Raw genomic sequence first — 20,415 nt, forward strand, 5'->3', positions numbered from 1 at the left:
GGTAAATCCTCTCTTTGCTTCTCCTCTTCTTGGGTGACTATAATGGGATATTTATAATGGGAATTTCTAGGGTTTTGTGTTATACATATTCTCTAAATGCACTTGTTGACTTTCCCATGCTATAAATAGAAAGGCGGCTGGAGGTGGTCAATTTCTTGAAGGGCGTGATTGCACATGAGAGTGAAGTTGTACAAATGACGTCAGTATTTATTGAGCCATGTCCGATCTGCAAGATAAATCTTGCCTCAACGAGATAAATATGTTCCTCACTATCATCTTATTAACTTCCTTTAGCCCTGGGAAATAGTTGTTATCTCGGCAAATAAATTCTTCATTCGTTATATCTTGTATCAGCACAACGAACAAAGAACCTTCCTCCTCGACAGTATCTGTTAAGCAAAATAAATCTTTCCTAGGCAAAAATTATCCACCACATGCAAATATGACCTAAATGCAAGTAATATTCTATAACAACGACTTTTAGACATACAATAACTTAAGTAAAAAGATAAAAAACATAGTCTTTTGACTGAGTTATCAGACGACCATCTGATCCGACTCCACGACCAGAGACACGTATAGTGGCCAGAATTTATAATATTTGTACTAATGAGGATCGTAATGACCCAGAGATTATAGAAGGTACTTTTTATCTCTTTGATGAACCTGTATTTGTTCTAGTTGACACCCTGGTTCTATGCACTCATACATTAGTACAAAGCTTATTAGAGATAAATGTATTCAATTAGAACCGATATAAAGTGACATGATAACGATGAATCAATTGGGTCATAGCGTAAGGGTGAGTCAGATGTGTAAAAATTGCTCGATAAAGATTCAACGGGTAGTGTTCCTGAATATTTGATGGAATTACTATTTAACGAATTCAAGATCATATTGGGTATGGATTGGTTATCTCCGCATTATGGATGGGTAGATTATCGCAAGAAGCAATTACTTCTAAAAGATACAAAGGGTTCAGAAATTACGGTAATTGGAGAAAAAGCAAAATCATTGCCCAATGTCATCTTAGCAATGACTGCTAAGAGATTGATGTCAAAGGGTTGTTCAACTTTCATGGCTAATGTAGTATATACTCGAGTATCTAAAGTTAGCTTGGATAATATCCCAACAGTTCAGGAATTCCCAAATGTATTTCCAAATGAATTACTCTAGTTACTTCCAGATCGAGAGGTGGAATTCAAGATTAATGTTTTTCCAGGTACTATGCCTATTTATATGGCTCCATATCGGATGGCTCCGATCGAGTTAAGATAACTAAAGGCCCAGTTCTAAGAGTTACTTGATCAAGGTTTCATGAGGCCCAATGTTTTATCTTGGGGCACCTATGCTATTTATGAAAAAGAAATATGGGTCTAAACGATTATGCATAAATTACTGATAGTTAAACAAAGTGACAATAAAGAACAAATATCCTCTTCTAAGTATTGATCATCAAATCAATCAATTAAAAGGTGCATCAGTGTAGAATATATTCCGAAGATAACCTTTTGGACTCAGTATAGACATTATGAGTTCGTGGTAATTCCATTTGGTTTGACTAATGCTCCCACGATATTCATAGATTTGGTTGACCGAATATTCAAGCCTTACTTGGCTCAGTTTGTGGTGGTATTTATTGATAACATTTTAGTGTACTCAAAAGACGAAGGATGAGCATAATGCCCATATTCACGTAGTCCTTCAGACCCTTCAAGAAAAAAGTGTACACAAAGCTATCTAAATATGAATTTTGGTTGTCAGAGGTTGCTTTCCTTGGCCATGTTGTTTCGAAAGAAGGCATAAGAGTAGATCCCAAGAAATTTTAGGCTATAGTTGAGTGGAAAACTCCAATGAATGTCTTAGAGGTTGGAAGCTTCTTGGTACTTATTGGTTACTATAGAAGGTTTTGTGAAGAAGTTTTCGATGATAACCTCACCTTTAACCAAGCTTTTAAGGAAATATGTGCCTTTTGTGTGGATAGAGAAATGCCATGAAATCTTTGAAATGCTAAAGAATATCTTAACAGAGGAACCAGTGTAAGTACAACCATAATCAGGTAAAGATTATGTGGTTTTTAGTGATGTATCTCATAATGATTTGGGATGTATGATTATTCAAGAGGGTAAGGTTGTGGCATATCCATCAAGACAATTAAATACTCATGAGAGAAATTATCTGATATATGATCTTGAGTTAGCAACAATTATGTTTATCCTAAAGATTTGGCACCATTATCTATATGGTGAGCGGTGCTACATTTACATGGATTATAAAAGTCTAAAGTACATGCTGACTCAAAAAGAGCTGAATTTGAGACAAAGAAGATGTATATAACTGTTAAAGGACTACGATGTGATTATATACTATCATCCATGGAAGGCTAATGTGGTAACTGATGCACTTAGCTAAAAGATTTATTTTCGTTTTGCGAACTTTGGATGCACAACTATCTTTGAAGGAAGATGGTGCCTTGATTGCTGAATTAAAGTTAAAACCGATACTTTTGGATCATATAAAAGATCTGCAAGGGAGAGATGAGAAGTTCTTGAAGAGCATTGCACAAGTGGAAAAAGGCGAGATTAAGGACTTTGAAGTTAGGATTGATGGGTGCTTGTATTACAAGGGGAGAATTTGTATCCCAAACGTTAAAGATTTAAATAAACATATTATTTCTGAGGCACATTATAGTCCATTAACTATGAAAACAGATGGAAAAAAGATGTACCAGGATTTAAAAAGTTGACATTGGTTGTCTGGTATGAAAAGAGCTATCACTGAGTTTGCTGCAAAATGCCTGACATGTCAACAATTGAAAGCTGAACATCAAGTGCCTTTCAGATTTCTACAACTGATATTTATTACTGAGTGTAAGGAGGAATGATTTACCTTGTATTTTGTTACAGGACTTCCTTTGATAACCAATAAGAAATATTAAATTTGTCTGATTATTGACAGATTAACCAAAAATAACTCACTTCATTTCAATTTGGACATATTATCCAAGTTAATCTTAAGATAGCTTTCGATCGACAGAAGTCTTACGCGGACTTGAAGAACATTGAATATCGAGAGGGTGATAAATTATTTCTTAAAGTATTACCTTGGAAGAAAGTATTATGGTTTGGACACAAAGGAAAACTAAGTCTGAGATTTATTGGGCCTTATGAAATTCTAAAAAGAGTTGGACAAGTATCTTATCATTTATCATTACCTCCGAAAACGGACAAGATAGATAATGTTTTCATCTGCCAATGCTTAGTAAGTATAGATCAAATACTTCGCATATTATCACCCCTGAGGATGTAGAGATTTAACCAGATTTAACTTACGACAAAGAACCAATAGTGATTTTTGGATCGAGTAGTCAAAGAACTACGGAACAAGATAATCCCTCTAGTCAAAGTTCTTTGGCTGAATCACAAAGTCAATGAAGCTACTTGAGAAAAAGAGGACATGAAAAAGCAATATCCACATCTATTACTCCAGGCATGTACTAAAATTTTGAGGATAAATTTTTCTTAAGGTGGAGAAATGTAATACCCCAAATTTTGGTTAGTGACCAAAATGCAAATTGTGAAAGCTTAGTGACTAAAATATAAACTTGAAAAAAGTTTAGGGACCAAAGTGGCAATTTTTCAAAAAAGAATTTTTTTCCCATAAATGAATAGTTCACCCCAAGAATGATGTTTTTTTGAGAATCAAATTTTTGATTCGGAATTTGTGTTAAAAGCTATAAAATATTAACGTTCAGTAAAAATTCGGTTAATCGGATCGAATCGGAATTCTGAGAAATTTTGAAGGATGATAAATCAAGCTTAGAAATATTATTTCCAAATTTTAAAATGATTGAAAATAATATAGATCATTGGATTTGAGAATGAGCTTCCATGTTCATTATGGACTATTGGATGAAAATTACTATAGAATAAAGTGCATTGGTAAAGTTGTAAAGGGCAAAATAATTTGTTCATCTTTGACTTTGGGAAGATGATAATTAACATTAGGCAAGGTATGGTTGTAATTATCAAGATTCATTAAGGGTGAAATTATCATTTTCCATTAAATGAATTTCAAATTCATTTAAGCTTAATAAATGATAAATTAACATGAAATTAACTAGAAAATTCATAAAACTTGGTCTTTATCCTTTGTGGTCGTGATCTTCAACCAAAGGTAAGAGAAAATTTATTTTTTTTTCATTTTAATCAATTTCCTTATATTTTTTAATTAAATTGTGATATAGGAAATTGATCTATTCGAAGAGCTCTATCATTTGATACTAATTATGCATGCTAATCTTGTTTGCAATGTTTAGTTCCTAAATTTGGTGGATGAAGAAGATATTATAGTTTTATGAATTGGTGATGGATTTTTAGGTTTTTGATGTTGTAGAATCATTTCCAAGCATGTTTGATTATAAAAACCACATAAAAATACGTATATTGAATTTGACCTACGCTTAGGGTTTGGAGAAGTTTGTGATTTGGTTAAATTAGGCTAGGAGTTTGATTGCAGAAGCATTTGACCCTAAGGAAATAATTGGTAAAAAATATGAAAAATTTCTATAGGGCTGGAAATAATGTTTAAAAGGTTCTATAAGCCTTATAAAGTTATTTGGATCAATTTGTAATTTTTTGAAAGTTGGGGGACCTATTTAATGATAATGTAAAGTTAAGGGTTTGATGTGTAATTGTTAAATACATGATGAACTAAGTTGGAATTTAGTGTTAAAGAGTTGATTTTGATGTTTGAATGTGAAATTGGACTATTTAGGAATGTTAGCAAAGTTTGAGCACCAAATTCCAAATATGGGAAAGTTAGTGATTTAAGTGGAATTGGTGTAATTGTTGTGGTTTTAGATAAGAATTAAATGTTGGAAATTTAATTAAGTTATTTGAGGCTTGAGTTAAAGAAAATGGAAAGGGACCATTTTGAGTAAAAAGGAAAAGTTAAGATGAAATCTAAAAGAATTCATAAATAATAATACTTTTGGTATTATTATGGCATAAAATGTTAGTAAGAATACTAACATGCATTTTATATTTTTATGTGTTGTGTATTGGTGCTTGTGTATATCGTGATCAAACTTGTGATACAAGAAAATGTAAAGGCAAGGAAAAAGTACAAGAGCAAAGCATATATCGATAATAAGGCAATAATGAGGCATACCAGGTGAGTGCATTTTGTAATATATATATATACAATATGAAGAATACTTGTGACGAGTCAACCTCAAGTAGTTTTTTTAGATAAATATGTTTGTTTTGTATTATGATATATTTTCATAAAGTTTTATCAAATTGATTTTACGAATGATTTTAGGGTGATGCAATCACGTTTTCACATACAAAGGGAGCACTCTTGAACATTTCTATGTTGTATATACTTTATATTAGCTTAATCATATATGCTATTATAATACAGCTCATGTTAAGGTTACTAGTTATGTAGTTAATAAATAACTTAGCATGAACACATCTTTACAATAGATGCACATTGTTATTTAAATATGTTAAGCATGTTAGAATAGTCTTGCAATCATGTTAAGCATGATTCATTACATTTATATAATGGCAACATACTTATCATTCATTTAATTAGCTCATATGCATTCATTTAGCTCTTAGGCCTTATACATTAGCTCACACATATTATATGATGATATATTTAGCTCATGACATGCAATCACAGCTCACAATACCATAATCATGCACGACAGCAAGGTATTTAGCTCATACAAGTTCAATGCCAATGAATTACCTTGTTTTCTTGTACCTATAGGTACATTGGAGCATGACAAACGTTGGGAAAGCTTGGTGGAGCATTTGGAAGTCATATGCAGCTCACAAACAGCTCACAAAGAACATGGCAGCTCGTGGAACACTAAGGAAAGCTCAACTCAGCTAGAGGAGCTCAGGTTAACTAATCTCAGCTAGTTGGACTATTTGAAGCTAAGTTGCTAAAAGTGACATCAAATGTAGCTGAATGTAGCTGAATAAGATGCTATGAATATTGGAAGGTCTCGGCTAGGAAGCTCATTCACAACCAGTCCCTTTCTTGCTAGCTAACTACACACTCAAGCAAGCTTGGAGGAAGAACCATGCACGCCCAAGATGATGCACTTGACTAGCCTTCATCCTATGCACAAGGTTGCACCACAAGGTTCCCTAGAACACCCATGTGCGTGCCATATGACCAGCAACCATGTGCCTTGCATGTGGTCTCTTTTAGGCGCCAATAGGAAAGGATACATCACCATTCGGCCAAGCACTCCCTCATCTTCAATTTGGCGCCAAGATGAATAGCAAAGGGAACCATTCGTCCAAGGATTTTTACCCTTCATTTAGGACCGAACCATCATCTCTTTTAGCATCAAAGTTATGTCATTTTAATGAGACACAAGGCCTGGCCGAAACCCCTTGTAACCACTCGGTATTCCCCTCTAAAATCTATAAACAGGCTGTCATAATTCATTTGTAATCAGACCTTTTTATCAATTAAAGTGAGATATTTCTATTTGCTTAAGTCCTTGTGACTTTTATCGACTTATCAAGCAATTCATTACTTATCGCGTCAACCCCTTTCCCTTTAATACTTATAGTTCCTATTTACATAAATATAGTGGGTCCAAGTCCTTATTACCACCCCTTAAAGAAGCAATATAAAGTTTGGGTCTTTTCTCTCTATAGCATTGGTTCTTCATTGAGTCTTCTTTAAGATACTATCCTCACAACCATTCCATTGTTTCATCAACCATACCTTAGCCATAACAACATACTTCCAGTACCATTTCTCTTAACATAAATAACCTACCATTTCACCTTTACATCTACCACCAAACATCTATTTGAGCCATTCACTTATGCATGTTGTTTTGCTTCCTTCCTAGGTTCACAATCAATCGAAAAGGTAGAATTACCTTACATCCAGCAGTAATCAGAGCTTTGGTGGAAGAAGCAAACACGAGCGGATTGAGTGACATTCAAGTTTTTCTTGGAGTGACTTGTGAGGCTTTGTGAAAATATTATCTGGTAATGTCTTTTACACATATTTTTCTTTTCTTATTTCACTAATCATGTCTCGGAGTTCAGGACAAACCCCTAAAAGAGAAGCCCCTAACTTACAAACTCAAGCAATTATGCATGAAATGGCAAGATTGTTGTAATTTGAAGCATCTTTGGGCAACCGGAGAATAAATCGTCCTAGAATAGAAGAAGAATTTGAGGAAGAAGAGGCTGAAGTAACATCAGAAGCAAGAAGAGACGTTCATCGAAATCAGAATGATAACTTCAGCAACATTAAGGTAACCATTCCTACATTTCAAGGACGAACTGATCCTGAATCCTATCTTTACTCGGTAATCAAGATCGAGCACATTTTTTAATGTCAAAACTATACGGACCAAAAGAAGGTCAGGCTTGCTGCTATGGAATTCGTGAACTATGCCCTAGTTTTTTAGGATCAATTGGTGAGTTCAAGAAGACGAAATGGTGAACTTCCCATCACTATGTAGGAAGAAATGAAGGCCATTATGAGGAAAAGGTTCGTGCCTACTCACTATCATCAAGATCTTTATCATAATCTACAAAATCTTAAACAAGGAAGAAAAAGTGTTGAAGATTATTTCAAGGAGATAGAGATAGCCATCATTCGGCCAATGTTGATGAAGACAGAGAAGCAACCATGGCAAGGTTTTTATCTGGCCTAAATCCTAACATTACTATCCTTGAACTACAACATTATGTAGAGATTAAGGAGATGTTACATATGGCCATGAAAATTGAACGACAGATTAAAAGGAAAGCCTTCAACCGGAGCAGTCCAAATTCAACCACCAAATGGAAACAAGAGCCTAATACTTTCTGGAAGCCAACTCCAGTCCAAGCAAAGGATGGTGTAGAGGTAACCAAAACTATTCAAGTGGATGAATCCAGCAAGGGAAAAGAAAAAGCAAACTAACTCTTTTGAGTGGTCCAGAGACATCAAATGCTTTAAGTGTTTTGGAAAAGGACATGTGGCCAGTCAATGTCCCAACCAAAATGCTATGATAGTACTCGACAATGGAGATGTTATCTCAGATTCAGAAGAACTTAACTATGATGGGGAACCTGAAGCAATCCAAGACAAAGAATCAGAAGAAAACACAGACCATGGAGAAATGCTTATTTTAAAAAGGTGCCTATAATCACAAACATCTCAAGAGGATTTACAAAGAAACAATATTTTCCACACAAGGTGCCATGTCAAGGACAAAGTTTTCACAATGATTATAGATGGAGGGAGTTGCACAAACATAGCCAACACTCTTATGGTTGAAAAAATGGGTTTTCCAACATCAAAGCATCCCACTCCATATAAACTCTAATGGCTCAATGAAGGAGGTGAGTTAAACGTTACTAAACAGGTTCTAATTCCTTTTTCAGTTGGTAGGTACAAGGATGAGGTACTTTTTGACATTGTCACAATGTATGCTAGCCATATTCTACTTAGTAGACCATGGAAGTATGACAAAAGGGCCATTTATGACTGTTATCACAATCAATACGCCTTTAAGCATGAATGACGCAAGGTAACCTTGGTGCCTTTGACGCCTAAAGAAGTACAACAAGATCAATTGCATATGCGAAAAAGTGTAAAAGCATGGTGCAAAGACAAACCACTAATGAAGAATGAAGAATGAGGAAACATGAAACCAAACTTCTTTATTAAGAAACATGATGGCTCATTACTGGAAAATGAAATGTCTCCTACGAAAAATGGTGATGGTTGGGATTCAAAGTCACAACTCTTCACTAAGGGTCTTAATCTTCAAAAGGTAAGTACCACGTTAATTGAAACCTCATATCTCCTCACTTTTCAGGACCAACCACATGAAAGGTAACTTCTAAAAGGGATATCCATAGAAGAAGATCATTCCCAAAAGGTATATGTTGGTAAATTATATTCCAAAGAAAGGCCTAAAAGGAGATCTTATGAAAGGGTACCTATTGGAAGAACACATTCATTCAAATGATGCTTTCTTTTAAAGAAACGTGAAGATATGCAATGACAGAATGATAAATAACTCAAAGGTTTCAATTTGAGGACAAATCACCCTAAAGAAGGGGGGATGATGCAAGCACATTTTCACATACAAAGGGAGCACTCTTGAACATTTCTATGTTATATTTACTTTATATTCGCTTAATCATATATGCTATTATAATACAACTCATCTTAAGGTTACTAGTTATGTAGTTAATAAATAACTTAGCATGAACACATCTTTACAATAGATGCACATTGTTATTTAAATATGTTAAGCATGTTAGAATAGTCTTACAACCATATTAAGCATGATTCATTACATTTATATAATGGCAGCATACTTATCATTCATTTAATTAGCTCATATTCATTCATTTAGCTCTTAGGCCATATACATTAGCTCACACATATTATATGATTATATATTTAGCTCATGACCTGCAATCACAGCTCACAATACCATAATCATGCATGACAGTAAGGTATTTAGCTCATACAAGTTCCATGCCAATGAATTACCTTGTTTTCTTGTACATATAGGTACATTGGAGTATGATAAACTTTGGGAAAGCTTGGTGGAGAATTTGGAAGTCATATGTAGCTCACAAACAACTCACAAAGAACATGACAGCTCGTGGAACACTAAGGAAAGCTCAACTCAGCTAGAGGAGCTCAAGGCCAACTAATCTCAGCTAGTTGGACTATTTGAAGCTAAGTTGCTAAAAGTGACATCAAATGTAGCTGAATAAGATGCTATGAAGATTGGAAGGTCTCGGCTAGGAAGCTCATTCACAACTAGCCCCTTGCTTGCTAGCTAGCTACACACTCAAGCAAGCTTGGAGGAAGAACCATGCACGCCCAAGATGACGCACATGTCCAGCCTTCATCCTATGCACAAGGCTGCACCACATGGTTCCCTAGAACACCCATGTGCGTGCCATATGACCAGCAACCATATGCCTTGCATGTGTCTCTTTTTGGCGCCAAGAGGAAATGATACATCACCATTCAGCCAAGCACTCCCTCCTCTTCAATTTCGCGCCAAGATGAATAGCAAAGAGAACCATTAGGCCAAGGATTATTTCCCTTCATTTAGGATCGAACCATCATCTCTTTTAGCATTAAAGTTATGTCATTTTAGAGAGACACAAGGCCTGACCGAAACCCCTTGTAACCATTCGGTCATGCCCCTCCAAAATCTATAAATATGTTGTTATAATTCATTTGTAATCAGACCTTTTTATCAATTAAAGTGAAATATTTCTCTTTGCTAAGTCCTTGTGACTTTTATTGACTTGTCAAGTAATTCATTACTTATGGCGTCAACCCCTTTCCCTTTGATACTTGTGGTTCCTATCTACATATAGATAGTGGGTGCATGTCCTTATTACCTCCCCTTAAAGAAGAAATATAAAGTATGGGTCTTTGCTCTCTATAGCATTTGTTCTTCTTTGAGTCTTCTTTAAGATATTATCCTCACAACCATTCCCTTGTTTTATCAACAATACCTTAGCCATAAGAACATACTTCTTCTACCATTTCTCTTAACATAAATAGCCTACCATTTCACCTTTACATCTACCACCAAACCATCTATTTGAGCCATTCACTTATGCAGGTTGTTTTGCTTCCTTCCTAGATCCACAATCAATCGAAAGGTAGAATTACCTTACATCATAGGGAATAAACTGCCCGAAAACAAATGGATGTGTTTTATAACATTTTAACATCTATTGATGTTTCTGAATGAATGTCAATTTTACAGTTTAGTTATAAAAGCATGTTGTATGTACATTGAGAGTCATAGTTGCACTTTATATACTTTGAGTAGAGTGGTTATCAATGATCTTATTTAGTGTGTTCTTACATTATTGTATTAGTACATTTATGTACTCTTCGCGCTATATGTCTAGCTATGGTGTTCATCATGTTTAGACATTGTGAATCTCCGTCCTGATTTATTAGCATAGTGTTGTTGTGTACTATAGTACCTATACTCATTTTGAGCACTTAGGTGCATGCTATATACACTTATTGAGGCTTACGTACTTTGCATTCTTATTTTTCATACGTTGGGCTTTGAATGGATTTTGAGTATTCTGATTTTCAATTATGCTATGCATATAAAATGATGGTTCTGTAGGTTATGTGATGAAAGATTTGACTTATTAAGTTACTTTTTTATGTTTATATATTTTCACATGATATAAATCGTGTTTTGACCTTTATAATCTATTCATATTTTATAATGTTTTACTTATATATGCCTCACAAAGTGAATACTTAGTGTATGATTTTTTCAGGTGTAGGTAATAGAGTATGCTCAGAGTGAGGAGTGTAGCTGATATCATCTGTCAAGGGTCGCCTTATCCGTAAAATATTACATCTCTATATGTTCTTTTGATATTACTAGTTGGCATGTACTTATTTATGTTATTATGCTCCAGTAGGAACAGTTGAACTATGGGTTGTAGTTTTACGTTTATAAGTTAACTTGAACAACTATGTGATAGACATATATGGTATTTTATATGTTAGTAGCTAAATGATGTTTTATATATGCATTTATTAAATCGTATTATTTAAAGAAACAAAATTTTACTGGTTTTGAATACAATAAATGTTTAAAAAATCATGTGACATCTCTGACTCATGTTCGGGGTCGGATACGGGAAAGGGGTGTTACGTTTATTGTTATTAGAGCTACTGGTTTAGCCTATTTTTAGAACAAATTTAAATTGGAAGTCCTTGGGATCTTGCATAAACTGACTCAAATGTTGGACAATAAATGTAACACCTTAATCCTATACGACACAAAGTCGATCGATTAGAATGTCACACGAGACCACCGTAGTGGCTAACCCAATTTTTTTTTAAATGCTTGTTAAATCATAAATTTAAAACCATTCAGCATGAAGTAAAACAAACATAACTATATATAGTTTACATTGAGGAGATCAAAAAATAAGTATATGAAAAATAATATAATATAGTATTACAAAATAAAGTTACACTCAAGTATATGAAGTTCTATGAATAATACATGCCCATTAAGAAATATGACTCAAGACGTACTCTGCAACTCAATTGGTCTAGGATGTTGCTACTCAAAAGGCTCCTCGGATGCTCATTCTAAACACCTGCGCACGGAAACAAATTCCAAACGCTTAGCTCACTCTTAAAAGTGTTTATTAAATGCTCATTCTAAATAGTGCAATAAAGATAGTGGGTATATTTGTATACTCCACTCTCCTCTAGGGTAGACATTATGGTGTGGATGGAGGGTTACACATCTCAAGAAGCACACCACTCTAGTTTACATAGGGTGAGGTCCAAAATATTTACATCGAACTCAACACTCAACTAACTCACCCTTCACGAGTGTTTGGGCCTTGCGCCCTAGTTAGTCATTTTAAAGTTCCTTGCTGTAACCCCTTGGACCTAGCCTATGCTTTACGACCAGATCTAGCATATCACAATAAAAAAATTAAAATAATTTCCACTATTTTTAAAAAAGTTATTTTCTTTAAAACATGACTATAATGATAAAATTTAAATCGTGTGATAGAAAACCATAAAATAATGAAAATTAAAATTAAAATATCAGTAAGTAGTGTCAATAATATTCATAAACTAACATATATAAATAATGTCCCATTTCACCAAAATAAAGGCAATTCGGAAGATTGAAATATAACAACAAAAATTGTTGTATGAAATGTGTCGTTCCTCCAAGTGTCTGGTCTGAGTTCCTAATCAAAATATTTAAAAAGGGGAACAAAGGGGGAGTGAGCTATGGAGCTCGGTGTGTCCTAATAATTGCAAAAGAAAACAATGTTGAAACATTTCAAATCTGATTTCATAGATCAAAGAGTAAAAATAACCATAAAGTTTTAATTTAAAACACCTAGATACCCTCCACCTGTACACCATATGAAATACCCCAAAACAGGAATCCATAAGGACTTACCATAGACCACTAAGATCTAGGAGTCCATTATTGAAGATACATGCATCCATAAGAACTTAACGTACACCACTAAGATCTAAGAGTCCAATATCGATGATACATACATCCATAAGGACTTACCGTAGACCACTAAGATCTAGGAGTCCAATATATAAGATAAAGGCATCCATAAGGACTTACTGTAGACCACTAAGATTCAGGAGTCCAATATGGAAGATTAAATAGGTAGGAATTACCAGCAAACTGAACCTCATTGTCTCCAAACACCTACCCAACAATACCCAAAAATAGTTTCAGATAATATCGGTAAAATCAGGATATCATAAAACAATCATTTTACAGATATCCAGAGAAAAGATATTAGATAGATCATAAATTTTAGATCAGTAAAACAAAACTCAAGAAAATCAACAAATAGAATCATATGCACATGGTAGTTTATATATATATATATATATATATAATAGATAAATATAGCACACAAGGAACACACCTCACGAAATGGATCGATCAGAGCAGTTTACTGAACACCAGTCTTGCTTTAATCAAGACCAAAACGCGATCCTAAATCAGATTGGAACAGAGTTACTATCAGAATAATGTACTGAACTGAGTATTTAACGGAGTTGCAAAACCATACTTGAAATCACGGCTCACGTGGCTGGATGAATCGAGAAAAGCTGGGTTGAGTAGGGACACGAGCGAGTGAATCACAGGTACCTATCAGAACCAAGATCATCCATTAGTCTTTACCATTTCCTTATTTTTCCTTAAACAATTTAATTTAATAACTAAGCAATTCTGAATTCAATGGTCAATTTGGAGGCTTTTTGGTTAGAATTTGACGAAACAAACTCCAAATTCAGACTCATGACATTGAAAACATAAAACAAGGCTTTTTCGAAAAAGTTGACTATTTGATCAAAGTCAACGGGTCTGGATAACGGACAACGGTCAACGGTCAGAAATCAACGGTTGGGCTCAATGGGCAATGGGTTTGAATGGTCTGAGTTGACTCGATAGGTTAACTCACGAGTTACCTTGGGTGACTCGATCAACTCGGGTTCGAGTTGACTCGGTTTTGGAAATTTTGGTTGGAGGACAAACCCCACGTGCCCCGACAGTGTGTGGCGGCGTGCGACGACGGTGACAGGGTCAAGGACGACAACTGATTAACCAAAAAACCACAAAACATTCAAAATTGACTCTCATAATCTCAATAATCCAACCAAACATTGCTGAAAAAAGTAAAATAAAATAATCGAAGCTTACATAACGACAATTGGTGCTTGGACGATAGTGACGCAACAAACCTGACTAGGTTTTGACCGGAACAGGACGAGGATTCCAACAGTAGCGATGGAGAACTCAGTTGGCATCAAAATCAGCGTAAAAATATGAAAATTGCTACAACAATTTTAGTTCTTTGACGAACCTTCGATGATCGATTTGCGATAAACAATAGGCCTTTACGATAATCGGTTGGTCGCGTTTTGGTCGGGAAAAGACGAAAAACACGATGGTACAGGTGGTATGAGCCACGAACAATCGCGATAGCCAAAATTAAAGGGTGACTGAAATGGGGTTTTAATGAAGCTTCTCTGGTTCTCCACATCGATCGATGACAAATTTTGATGAATAAACAAGGGGTTTTGATCAGGTAGCATCACCGGTCATAATGGTGGAGGTGGTCATGGCCACAAATGGTCGGACAATGGTGAATTGGGACATCGACGATGATGGTGAAAGGCTTTGGGAAATTTTAGGGTTGTTCACTCGGATCTGATTGGGGAAAATATTTAAGGATTTAAAATATTTCTCAATCCCATAATGACAGTAACCCAGCCTAACCGGTTAAGGCTTAGGGGAGAGTTTTAGAATACATGAGTTCAAAACCCACAACCAATATATTTTATTATTATTTATTATTTGTTGATGGGTGAGGGTAAAGTTCGGGAATAGGTCCCTAAACTATTAGGAAATTTTGAAAATGTCTTAAAACTTCAAAAATTTGTAATTTGGTCCCAAAAAATTAATAAAATTAAATTTAAAGTGAATGCAAAAATTGGGGTTTGACAATTTTCCTCCCCTAAAAGAATTTCTTCATCGAAACTCACTTGAGTGGATCAGATACGAAAGTTGTAACGATAACGATTATTTGGATAAGCCGATATGAGTCTGAGGGTCTTAGGATACAAATTGAAACAAAGAACTATATGGGATCGTTCTTTAGAAATACATGATAATGAACATAAATAACAATGAATGTACCTGCAGACATCTCAGGCTAATCTTGATCGTCAACACATTTAGCAAAGTATACTAGAGTAGGCTGCCTCGCCTCAGATAAAAATGGTCCTCCACTATGCTAAGATTGGGCTCTACCGTCATCCTAGAAACATATCCAAAAGTCCTACCCAGATTCTGACTCCTAATTGGGGGTCAAATGGAAGCCTGAGAATGGGTATAGGTCAGAGTATATATACACTCAGAAGAGGCATGGTGGGGACAATTCCTAAGGTAATGTTCACTAGACCCACAATGGTAACATACACCTATATTTTTCTGACACTCTCCTCTATGTCGATTACCACAATACTCGTAAATAGGTATATGAAGAAAATATGAAGAATCATCCCGACTAATAGTTGAGGGTGAAGGAGACGCAAATATCGAACCAGTATAAATCCTTTGAGGGGAAACAAAATGAGATTTTTTTCATGATGGGAAGAAGACTCAGATGCACCAAAAGGTCTCCTAGACATCTCTCTTTCTAGTTTCTCACTATCATGAGCCTTAGCTTTGATTTCCTCAATTTAATTTCTCTATCCACCAAATCATCAAGCACCTCATACCGTTAGGTCACCACCTACCTACTCAACTCATATCTGAGTCCTCGAGAAAACGTATGAGACTTCTCCCTATCAGTAGAAACCATACTTTTATTATACTTCATTAGCATCAGATACGCTTAATATGGTTACAGTTGTTACAACCCACTCATATGAGTGATTCGAGGCATGTTATGTCATTTATGTCCATCAAATACTAAGTCTTACTATTATGGATCGTTCTTAGCTATTACAAACTTTAAATAGGTCAAAATTGACCATCCCATGTGAGTAGTATCGATACTCTACTTGCAGTATCGCTACCCTAGGGTCAAGTATGAATACCCCTATGAGTACCAATACCAAAAATGTATTTTTTTCCTAAAATTGAGGTTCAGTATCAATACTATCACCTTAAGTATCGATATTAAAGGGGAAGTATCGATACTCCCAATATGAAATCCCTAATTTTTGCCGCAATTCAACTAGTATCGATATTGTTCATCTCAGTATTGATACTTGAACTTCGAAATGGTTATTTTAGGCTCGGGAAACACCCAAAATTCATTCTAAATGACTTGGTTTGAGTTCTAATCTTATTTTGAAGTTTTGGTAAGTTGTTTATGGTCTTAAGGTGTCTTAAAAACAATATCTTTACACTTAAAATGTGATTTGATCATAAAATCAAATATAAACCCTAAACTGCTTAAATAACCAAATCATAGCAAATTATTTGAATTCATGAAAACTTAATACTCCAAAGGATTAGAAATACACTACCTTGGTGCTAGGATCCCAAAGTGAAGCTCCTTGCTTAGCCACACTACTTTTCTTGGTTATTTGGATGAAACCCACACATATTCTCTAGCTAGAAAGAACCCAAGACTTTGGTTCAAAAATCGATGTTGCTGGAGGGATTTAGAACGAAAATGAAGTATGAAATGGGTTTAAGGACTTAACTTTTCTTTTATGAAATTTGGAGAGGGAAAGGAGATGAAAATGAGGAATGAGGAATAGATGAACGGAAGGAGAAGATGGAGAGAATAAAAAGCCTTCATCTCTTTAAAATTGGGAAATTTATGCTTTTGGTCCTTCTCACCTTTTTTACTAAACAAAATCCAATTTTTATGGCTAAGTGGGCTCTAAACCGACTCAGTTACGCTCAACTAAACCCAACAACTTAAAATATAAAATTCACGGGATTCATTTACCTCTCAAATAAACCCGAAACTACTAACTCGGATTTTGGGTTTTACACTTGCTTTTCCTCTTGATGGCAACAGATAGCTATGGTTGCAACCCTAATTTAAAATTGTGTCATGTTATGTTATTTGTCTGGATTTATTGAATTTTGTTTGATTTCCTTTTTTATCCAAAGAAGGTAAAAGAAACTCCCTCAAAACTTGAGTGAAGTTCACATAGGTCCTATCAATCAAAATAGTTGAAAATTTGACAATGAAACCAAATTCAATCTTCATATGCCCACGTAATAAAAAAAATGTAAGATTTCTCCAAAGTCATTTTAAATTCATCGAATCACTTCACAATTGACGCGGAAAATAATTGTTACATACTTAAGTCAAATTTCTAGGACAAAATTAGAATATTACAGAGTCCAACATAAATAATAGGAATAACAAACAAAAAAAACATAAATAATAAATTATTGAAATCGATTAAAACTAACTTATTAACAGCAACAACTCGGATTAGCATACATAATTAATAGTTGAAGCTCGTAACTGATTTCTCAACATAGCTCAATTAAATGATGCTCAAATTCACCCATTTCCCAACTGTCCAACAATTTATCTGATTCGCTAGTTAAAGTGTTGGGCTTACAACTAAATTCCTCACGTTTAATTAGTTTATAATAGTTTGACAAGCATAAGGAGTGTACTTGTAAATAATAGTACGGACAGGTACCAAAATTCAAAGTAAAAGCCAAAATGTACTGTGAAATTGTAAAAGAAAGCAAAAGTAGGAGGTTTAAAATTTAAAAATAAGTTAAACCCTTTACGTGATTCTCTTAAGCACTAATTAAGCTTCTATACACTCTTATGTTTTGGTGATTCTGTAGCTCTATTCCTTAGACCCACCACGAACAAGAAAATAAATACCCCAAAACCATTGCTTATTGGTAAATTCCTAAGGTATTACTTTTCTGGGTTGATTCTTGTTCCTGAACCCATTTGGAGAACACATCAAGCGTTTTCATGTCTGCACGGTAATGTCTCTGCGTAAATTCCAGCAAAGTTGCCCAGGTAAAGTCTGGGTATTTCCTTGGATTTGCTTCATTCACTAAGCCTGCTGCTGGCGTTACAGGTTTATCCATCTTGGGACATAGAAAGAACGCAAGGGATCTTCTCACAACTCGGTTGTTCACCACTGCTCTGTGTAAGCAGCTCTTGTAAACGCCGTTGGTTAGAGCCTGCATTTAAACATCATAAGTTCATAAAATCGAGCTTATCATATATGCATATGATTTAGGGCCTTCATTCCTCTACCATGAATGTGTCGCCGATGTTGACTACGAAAGCTCCTTGGATGGGAGCAATGGAGTGCCACTTTTCATCTGAAAACACTTGAAGTCCACCCACTTGATCCTGATGAAGGATTGTCAAGGAAGTCGGATCGGAGTGAGGACCGGTTCCAAGAGTCGAATCCGGCTTTTGGCACGGTGGATAGTGGTTCAGTCTCAAGATCGAATCGTTTTCCTCGAAGAAGTGTTTGAAGTAGGCTTGGTCAAGCCCAAGACTTATCTCTAGCAGGTCCATTAACTGTAGGGATAGCTTGTTCATGGCATCACAGTATTTCCTGATAAATCCTCCTGTCATGAAGCAATTTCCCGCAAACATGAACTTGTCTTGTAAAAAACAGAAATGTAAAGACAAAAAGACCATGCATTATCATGTGTATCCTAGTTTTAGACAAGTCGTGTCCAAGGAATTTAGGGTTTGGTTGGGTTTTTCATGCAGTAAGAAATGATATCTGAAACTACATAAAAGAAATGCATATGCAACCGTACCCACTTGTACATTGCTTGAAACACAGGGTACTAAAAGTTTCCCTCATGTATATAGTGACGAGGAATGGGATGGTGAGAGATTTTACATACCCAGAATCCCTAAAATCTTCGCCCATCCGATCCACCATATAGTTTTCGACAATATTCCGAGTGTCAGGGCAAAATCGAAAAGACAGAGTCTCTTTCCATGGCAACTTGGAGGAGAACCTTCCAACGAAACTACTCGCGTACCCATAGCTTTCTCCTACTTGTCTCTGTGCCTTTTGCTTCTCATAGAGTTGCAGGCCGAAGAACACGTCCATGTACCGATGAGCTTTGTCTATAAGCCCCGAATACACCCCATGGTTTACAACATAGAAAAATCCATGCTTCTTGCATGCCTTATTCACCGTCTCTGCCGCTTTTGACAGAGCCAGAGGGTCAACCCCACACATGAGAACTCCCATGTCGATCGCCGGAATCACAAGTTCCGGTGCATCGAGGCACGGTTTCTCTTCGTCAGGCCATATGAAATGAGAGGGTATATTGGATTCGGATCCATCGAAAGCTGTAGGCTGGTTCTCACCCTTGGGCAGACAATGTACCATTTTCAGGTCTCACGACTTGAATGCTTTTGGAGTAGGTTTGCAGAGAGATTGCAAAGAAGGAAAAACCAAGCAGATTGTGAAAGCTAAAGAGGAGTAAAAGAGGGCTTAAATAAGAGAAGCAGAGGATGGAATGAAGAAAGAACTGAAGGGCCAATAATATTTGGAATCTAATTACTGTAGCGTCATTCCCACTGTAACTTATGAGGGATTTCATACATTGAATGAATGTATATAATTAATTACTAATTACAGATATTTTCTGGTTCTAGTTTTGGATTAGTTTCTATATTGCACCTGTAATATTCTTACCGTATAGGTGTAATTGTTGCGCCTATCATATGCTAGATGTCGTAACCGGTTTTTGTTCGGGCACGAATTTTTTATTTGGCGGGAAAAATAAAATAAATGATCTTTATTAAAAAAATATTTTGGAGTCGCCATTGACATTTTTGGGTTAGGTAGGTCAAATACCTAAAAATAATCTTTTAAAATAGTTTTGAATAAAACATAATTTAAAAGATAAAATTGATCTGCGTATAACCAAAAATTTTAGTAAAAAAGGATTCGTGGTCGATTACATTTAGGGAATGATTAACACCCCTATAATGCCCAAAATTAGTACTTTATTAATTATAAATTGTCTCTATTATTAGAAATTCAAAGATATATTTAATTTATAATTCTGTTAAATTTATTAATATAATTTTAAGAAAATAGATTAATAAGATATTTATTTATATAGAAATATCATAAAATGGCTTCTAGGTGCTTTAAGACAGCTCTTTCTTAATATTAAAAAATAAATAAATATTAATAAAACATTTAAAAATAATATAAAGAAATAGATTTATATTTTATTTATAAAAATATTTATTTAAAAATATTAGAAAATGGACATCCAGTTGCTTTAAGACTGCCCTTTCTTAATATTGATAAATATATATTAAAATATGATTAAAAAATAATATA

At 35.0% G+C, this 20,415-nt stretch overlaps 1 pseudogene; it reads right to left on the bottom strand.

The window, feature by feature from the left end:
• Positions 1 to 17,965: 17,965 nt before the first annotated feature.
• Positions 17,966 to 19,519, bottom strand: LOC120204452 (annotated as a pseudogene).
• Between the last annotated feature and the right edge of the window lie 896 nt (positions 19,520 to 20,415).

This window comes from Hibiscus syriacus, unplaced genomic scaffold (genome assembly GCF_006381635.1).
Source record: "Hibiscus syriacus cultivar Baekdansim isolate YM2019G1 unplaced genomic scaffold, ASM638163v2 tig00010927_pilon, whole genome shotgun sequence".
Classification (NCBI taxonomy): domain Eukaryota; kingdom Viridiplantae; phylum Streptophyta; class Magnoliopsida; order Malvales; family Malvaceae; genus Hibiscus; species Hibiscus syriacus.